The sequence below is a fragment of the Phalangium opilio genome, unplaced genomic scaffold (assembly GCF_054372755.1).
Source record: "Phalangium opilio isolate 3A_F unplaced genomic scaffold, DU_Popi_V2 ptg000077l_1, whole genome shotgun sequence".
Lineage (NCBI taxonomy): Eukaryota > Metazoa > Arthropoda > Arachnida > Opiliones > Phalangiidae > Phalangium > Phalangium opilio.
In genome coordinates this window covers 11980837-11988759 of record NW_028324185.1, presented here as the reverse complement: position 1 = coordinate 11988759, position 7923 = coordinate 11980837, and the positions used below count along the sequence as shown (strand labels likewise).

General features: G+C 38.5%; 1 long non-coding RNA gene across 1 annotated transcript; it reads left to right on the top strand.

The window, feature by feature from the left end:
- Positions 1-5763: 5763 nt before the first annotated feature.
- On the top strand, positions 5764-6147 carry LOC149658550 (uncharacterized). The gene is made up of 2 exons (XR_016370083.1): positions 5764-5877; positions 5969-6147. It is a non-coding gene; the product is annotated as an uncharacterized LOC149658550 (long non-coding RNA).
- Positions 6148-7923: the final 1776 nt, after the last annotated feature.

Sequence of the window (7923 nt, the reverse complement as noted above, 5' to 3'; positions counted from 1 at the left end):
ACAGGGATAGTAACCCTTTTATAACTTGAACCTTTTCTAACGGATTCAATCCTCAGGGGGAACGCGACACGCTTCTTGATAGGGGTAATTACTGCGCACCGGGAGAGGGACCACGCGGGAGCTCTCCCGTCTTGGCTTCCCCCGACTTGCTAGTCTTTTTATCTGGACAGTCGCAAGTAAGGTGTCCTGGTTTCTGACAATTGTAACACGTTATAACGCGTGTAGATGGATAGAATAAGGCTAAATGACGACCAGGAGATTTTGATCTTTGGTTAAAGTTTCTTGTATAGGTTCTCTTGACTATTTGAAGTATTTTGACCTCTAGTTTTTGATCTAGAGTCTAAGGGTTTTAAGGGATATTCCCATTTTGGATGTGGAGGAGAAGTAGGGGGATTATAAGGGCTTTGACACTGCCCAGGGGAACATTGACTATGAACTCCAATTTGCATGGCAAGATGACCCAGCCTTTGTTATCGTCTTAGATTTTGGGGGAGATTTCTTTTTCTCCCTTTTCTCAGCATTCCTTTTCCTTACTTGGATGTCCTTTTCAATTGTCCTACAGGAATTTCGTAATTGCTCCATAGTAGTAAATTTTAAAAGAGAAGAGGAGTTCTAAGTTCAACCTTTAAATTACTTTTAATTATGGGAACTAACTCCTTTTCGGAAAGAGGATGGGTCATCCCTAAATTTAATAATAATAATAGTTTATTCCAAAGATATACAAAATTTGTTTGTTGGGACATGGCTAAGTCGTTGAACGACTTTAAGCCAGGAGGTTTTTTCATGTTTAATTTGTGTATGCTTTACAACATCTTTTTATACATAAATTGATAACAACGTTATTTATTAATATTAAGTTTTAAGGTTTCATTAATGTGAATTTGGTGTGAAGGAACGTTCGTGCTAATTTCTTAAATTCTATGATACTCAATGTACTAGATGGGGATAGTTCGTTAAATAAATTAACTCCACGACAATATATAGAGTTCAGTTTGAGGGAAGAGCGGGCGAAGGGGCAGTCCAGTATGTAAGGTTTGCGGGTAAAGTATTTCGACAGGGTGCTGTAGACGAAGGGGTTATGGAGGTTATGTGTTCGAGATTTGAATATAAATACAAGCGAACAGTAGTCGATTACTTCGTATATGTTGGGGATATTTAGAGCTTCGAAAATCGGGCCAGTGTGCTCAAGGTATGGTTTTAGGTCGGTTATTCGGATGGCTCTTTTTTGAATTTTGAATATTCTGTCTAGGCTTTGTTTTGTTGTGTTACCCCATATGAAGGTGCAATAGGTCAGGTGACAGTGAAATAGTGATTGATATAGCTGAACCCGAAGAGTTTTACTTAAGATATTTTTAACTCTGTTAAGTAGGTGAGTAGTGTAGGTGAGCTTTCTTATTGTTAGCTCTGTATGTGTAGACCATTGTAGATGTGGATCGAATGTTAAACCTAGATATTTATAGGTTTCTACTTCATTAATAGTGTTCTGCCCAAGTAGGACCTTTTCCGTGGGTGTTCGGGGTTTGTTTCTATTAGAGAAGATTATGTACACGGTTTTTTCGACATTGATCTCTAAAAAGTTATCTTTAAGCCATTTATCTATCTTACACAGTTTCCTGTTAGTGTTTTGTATTAGAATTTCTAAGTTGGGGCCACCTCCTAGAAGGAGGGTATCGTCAGCGTATAGAGTAATGTCCTCGTCTTGATCATAATTTGCTATGTCATTGATAAAAATATTAAACAATAGGGGGAAAGAATGGAACCCTGCGGGACGCCTTGATAAACGATTTCAGGAGCGAACATAGTGCCGTTTAATTTTGTCTAGGCTGTTCTAGAGACGAGGTAGGGTGTAAGACAATTCAGGCCAGTGCCTCTGATGCCCATGCTACTTAATTTTTCAATCAGGCGTTTGATATGGACGCGATCAAAGGCCTTCTTAAGGTCTAAAAACACTCCCAAAGAGTATTCGCTTTTGTCTAGCCAATTTAGGATTTTTTTGTACACTTCTGCTAGGGCCGATTCTACGCTACTTTTCTCTCTGAATCCGTATAGATTTTTGTTGATCATATTATATTTATTGGAGAATGATAATAATCTTATGTAAAATGCTTTGTCAAAGATGGTAGCAAATACAGACAGAACACTTAGAGGGCGGTAACTAGATGGCTCATTGCGTTCACCTTTTTTAAAGATGGGGGTTATAATCGATCTCTGAAGACATTCTGGGTACTTCCCGCTCGTGAAGGAGAGGTCTGTATGATCGGTTAGTGGTTCAATTAGGAAAGGGGCTGCAATTTTGATGATTTTAGGTGAGATTCCGTCAAAGCCCGGAGCAGAGTTGGGTTTGAGGGCTTTAATTATGAGTAGTACTTCATTTTCGTTGATGCCATGTAAGAATAATGAGTTGGGGATACAAAGGACACCATCCAAGTTTAGAATGTAGTTGTCTTTATTTGGGAGATCCTGATGGTCGGGAATAAAAAACATGTTGAAAGTGTTATGAGTGGCATCAATATTAGGGTTTGGTTTTTTGTTTTCCCTTCCAATGAGGTAGTTAATAGTTTTCCACGTTTTTTCGGGTTATTTTGCGTTTGTTGAAGGGAATATTTAAAATACGCTAGTCTGGCATTACGTGCGAGATTATTGCAGTGGTTACGAGCTTGCCGATAGAGTTCTTTTTTTGCCGCGGTAGGTTTACTTAAGGCCAACTTACGAAGTTTATCTTTAATTTTAATTGCTTGTTTGATGATGCTATTAATCCAATTGTGTGAGGTTCCTTCGAATACGACAATTTTGGGAAAGTTTTTATTATATATGCGGGTTATGTTTCCAAGAAATTCGTCAAATGCGTTGTCGATGTTGTCTGCGTTGCCAATTAAGTCCCAATTTGTTTGGGCTACCTCAGTTAGAAAGTTGGATATATTGCGGTCAGAGAGGTTTGTGATTTTAATTTTATCATTTTTGTGTAAGGGTAATCTGAATTTGAGAAGTAGAGGATAATGAACTGACACGTCATAGTCGTTTAAAACACTAAGGTCGAATAACAATGATCGAGCAAAGTACTAGTAAAGTTATTAGATCTAGTTGGTAATGAAACGGATTGGGCGAGACCATAGCATTGGGTTAGGTCGAGGAGGCGTGTTGACTTTGAGTTTTTATCGAGTAGGTCCACGTTAAAGTCACCTATAACAATTTTTGTACTGCCGGGGGAGCCAAGGGCATTAATAAAAGTTTCGAATTGGACTAAAAAATTGTCAAAGTTTCCCTCGGGTCTATAAACTACACTTAAGAAGGCGTTGGCAACTTGTATGGTAAAGGTTTCCATTACTGGTAAAAGTACGCAGCCCACATCATGTATCTCATAGTCTATGTTATTCCTTAAGTAGAAGCCAACACCTCCGCCAACGCGGCCCTGGCCTGCGAATTTGAAATTAGGGTAATACTCATAATTGTCTCCTATGAACCATGTTTCAGAAAGGGCATAAATGTCACTATCAATATTGGAGATGGTTTTGTGGGTGGCCTGAAGATTGGCAAAGTTTGCGCGTGCGCTACGGATATTACTGTATAAGATATTTAACATAGTTTTATTGGAGCTAGGTTGAAAGATTATTCAAAATTTAAGAACAAAAGTAATGAAAGATAGTATAAATTATAGCGGCGATTTCAGTTATTTAGTTTTTATAATTTTATCTTGCACGAAGTCGTATTTGAAGGCATTACCTCCAATTTCTATCATATTTGTTGCTATCCATCTATGTGGTTTTGGTTTGCGCGTTCTCGCATACTGTCGTAGTTTATAGCGTGCATGGAGTTGGTTTGGCGTATAGTCGTGCTCGATGTAGATTTGTGAACCATGGAGTTTGGGGATATTTCTTAGGAATTGCATTTTTAGGTCGTACGATTTGGCCTGATAAATAACTTTCCTATCTTGGCCGTTAAAAAAACGGCCTCTGCGAAACACTTCGTCTGGTGTCACGAACACCTCAACCTCGAGTTTTGTTATTGAGCAGGTTGTTAACGCTTTTGCATAGTTGGTCGCGTGAATCGGTCTCGCTGTCTTTAAGACCTCTGATAACCAAGTTTTTCCGCCTAATTGTGACCTCGAGATTGTCTATGCGCATACGGGTTCTCTCAGCATCTGAGCCTGATTGCTTCCTTATATCTACTAGGTCATCTTCAAGTTCGGTAACTCTTATTTTAAGTGGGGCAATATCTTGGATTTCGAATTGGACTTTATTTAGGATAGTTTCAATACGGGTTTGGTTATTTTCTATTTGGTCAACTTTCTTTTGGGTATTGGATAAGTCAGTACGAATTGATTTTAGGTCGCATTGCATGTCATCTATTTTGCAAGAGATGGTTTTAAGTTCATTCAAAATTACGCTTGTATCATCATTGAGCATTTTCGGGGGTGGACTTGAGTTAGAGTTAGTTTTCTGGCGGGTTCTCATGTATGCTTATCAGAAATGTTGTGCGCGGCCAGGCAGAGTTCGCTTAAACTACAGTAAGAGGAAAAAAAAGGTGGTACTAACCTATTGTAATACAGAAATTTTGAGATTAGAATGATTCAAACAGGCTCTTTGGAACTCTGCCGGCGTTCTGCGGTGCGCGAAGTTCTTGAGGCTAGTTGAAAGTTCGTTTAATTTATTGACACTGCGGGGCGTCACGTAATCGAGATCCGCGGGTAAAAAAGTCCGGGTGTGTGGTTTCCCGTTGGTGATTCTTAAATTTTTTCTATTTTATAATTTTATTTTTTTTATTTGGACGACGGGAAATTTGGGCTCCAATTTAAAGTTGGCTTGACTGCGAGATCCGGAATTAATTCCTTCGATATGAATGTTTCGATCGTAGTTAAGTCTTTTAGTACTGGATTGGAGTCCCTTTTAGAAGAATGGTGCAGGCTGCTGGGCGTACATAAGCCGACGGTCGTCCGAACTTGCGAGCAAAACAGGATACGTTGAAAAGCATATACTTGGATAGTGATCCACCCGCTTCCTCGTTGCTTCCTATTGTAATACAGAAGTTTTGAGATTAGAGTGATTCAAACAGGCTCTTTGGAACTCTGCCGGCGTTCTGCGGTGCTCGATGTTCTTGAGGCTAGTTCACTCCAATGCTTAAGGCCTTATCCACTATGCCACCAGATCGCTGAAGCCTCTAGTGTTTTAGATAATTTTGATATTTTATTTTTTACGACCTTTTTATTATATACTGTCGGGGATAGAGTTGGGCACCCGCTCACCACGAATATGCCAGTACCCGCCCGCATAATTTAGCCCATTGTGAAATTACCCACCCAAACCCGCAAGACTAAAAACCCTACCCGTACCCGCCCGGGTACACCCGCTGAAAGGATAACCCACCCATCCTTTATGGATCGAATTTTACAAACATTGTTCAAATTTAAAACGGCGAATTTTACAAACATTGTTCAAATTTAAAACGGCGAATTTTACAAACATTGTTCAAATTTAAAACGGCGAATTTTACAAACATTGTTCAAATTTAAAACGGCGAATTTTACAAACATTGTTCAAATTTAAAACAGCGAATTTTAAAGAGTAAAATCAACAAAACTAAAATGTTAGGTTAATATTGTTAGATTTAAACATGTGTTAGTTAAATAAAAATAATTAAAGAAGGGAAAATTCAGTCTTTTTGCCTTTATATCCTTGTATGTTTTGTTTTGTTAAATAATTATAGGCGGCTATAGCATTTTCTCCGCGTTGAAAGAAAATTTTACAAGCTGGAACGTCTTTTTTCTCTTAATTAGAAGTATCTCTTTAAAGAAAATAAAAAAATATATGAGAATCGGAGTTTGGAAAATTTGACCATGCCGAGAGATTCTGGAGAGGTTTATTAACAAACATGTTGAAATAGGTCAGTTTTTTTATTAGATATTTAAATAGTGACGTCACTAAAGGACATAAACTGATAAGGTTTTTTATGTTCCCCTCTTTTTGCGATGTAGTGATAAGCTTTCTGATAAGCATTTTTTGGCTAAATGAGTCAGTTCGTATACCGGTCTCAAGGTGTTAACATGTTAAATTAACTAAACATGATTCTATTCTATGTAATATACAAATTAATAAGTTTAACCCAGGGAAATATAGAATTCGACTAATAAATTAACTATTTCAATATGCACAATTGCGAGTTCTTTTTTTGGCAACTGATTCACGATTTAAAATTCAACATGGTAGCAGAGCGTGGTTGCCAACAGGAATAGTCAAGTGGAGTCTTTGAAACAAACAACAAGGAACAAAGGACTATTGAACTGGGTAATTGGTGAGTAAGACAAAATGTTGGTGAAATGTATAAAGAAGAATAGACCAAGGCTTTTAACGATATAGTCAAGTTAAGTTATGTAAAGATAGACCAAGGCTTAATAATAAAGAAGAGTCATACACGTATGAAAGAATAATCAATATGTCTGACCACGACGAACAGAGTGGGACATTCTCATTTAAGAAACTCAATGATTCAAATTATGATTTATGGAAATTTGACATGCGTATGGCACTCTTGGATTTTGACTTATGGGATGTAGTGGATGGCACTTTAATTGAACCGGCTGCTACGGCAGATCCCGAAGACATAGCAACTTATAAAAGAAAATCCCGTAAGGCATTATCAAAGGTATCGCTTGCGCTTGATAATACGAATAAGAAATTAATAGCTCAATGTAAAACGGCAAAAGCGGCGTGGTAAACATTACAGAAAATTTATAAACTCAAATATAAGGCTAGAATGGCTGATTTGAGATCGGACTTTATAAGTTGTTGACATAATGGAACGGATTACATGGCGGCGTATTTAGCGACCATAGTCAGTCTAGCGGAAGAATTAGAAGATGCAGGCTTAACTATTTCGAAAAAGGAGATAGCCTTCCAAATGCTTCACAAGTTACCGCCACAATATAGTCAAATATCTGCATTAGCGTATCACTGGGATGATAAGAAATTAACACCTGAAAATGTTAAGGAATTACTAATATCCGAACATGATAGGCAACGTAGGGAAGTACATGGCGATAGTCAAATAGGGTTTACTGCGGCAAAAATCGACAAGCGAGGACGATATAATAATAATAATGCTAGGACCTACAACCATAATAGAAGCCAATCCTGGCATCGGTCGCAAGAAAAGTCCCGAGATTATCGTTGTTTTAAATGCGGAAGAATAGGGCATTATGCAAGAGACTGTTATAGTAAAACTAATCAAAATGATCAGAACCAGAGACAAGAGAGAGCTAGGAAAGATGGGCGTAGAGCATACATCTTAGTATGGAGAATTCTAAAAGTGCATCAGTTTCACCCGTATCACATTCTCAAGGTGCAAGCACTTAACCCTGCAGATTATCCTAGACGTCTAGACTTTTGCCGGTGGTTTGTGGCTAGAGTTGAAGATCATCTATTCTCACGCGCTCTTTTCGTTACCGATGAGGCATCTATCTCCCTTGAGGATATTTTAAACTATCACAATGACCATGAATGGCGTCAGATAAACCCACATGCAACAACTGCTAGGAGTCACCAAGTTCAATTTAGTTTAAATCTGTGGTGAGTAATTGTCGGCTCACATTTATTAGGGCCTCATTTTCTACCACCCAGACTAAATGGAGAGGCATATCTCGAGTTTTTAAGAGAGATTTTACCGCAACTACTTGAGGACACACCGTTAGAATTGCTACGTGACATGTGGTTTATGCACGACGAGGCACCACCACACTTGAGCCGTATGGTTCAAAAACATCTCGACGCTACATTTCCTTTGAGGTGGATTGGACGAGGAGGACCAGTTGCGTGGTTGGCGAGATCTTCCGATTTGAATCCGTGTGATTTCTACCTTTGGGGTCATATGAAGGACTTGGTGTACAAGAGTGAAGTCCGTGATGTGGACGACTTGAGACAACGAATACTGGAA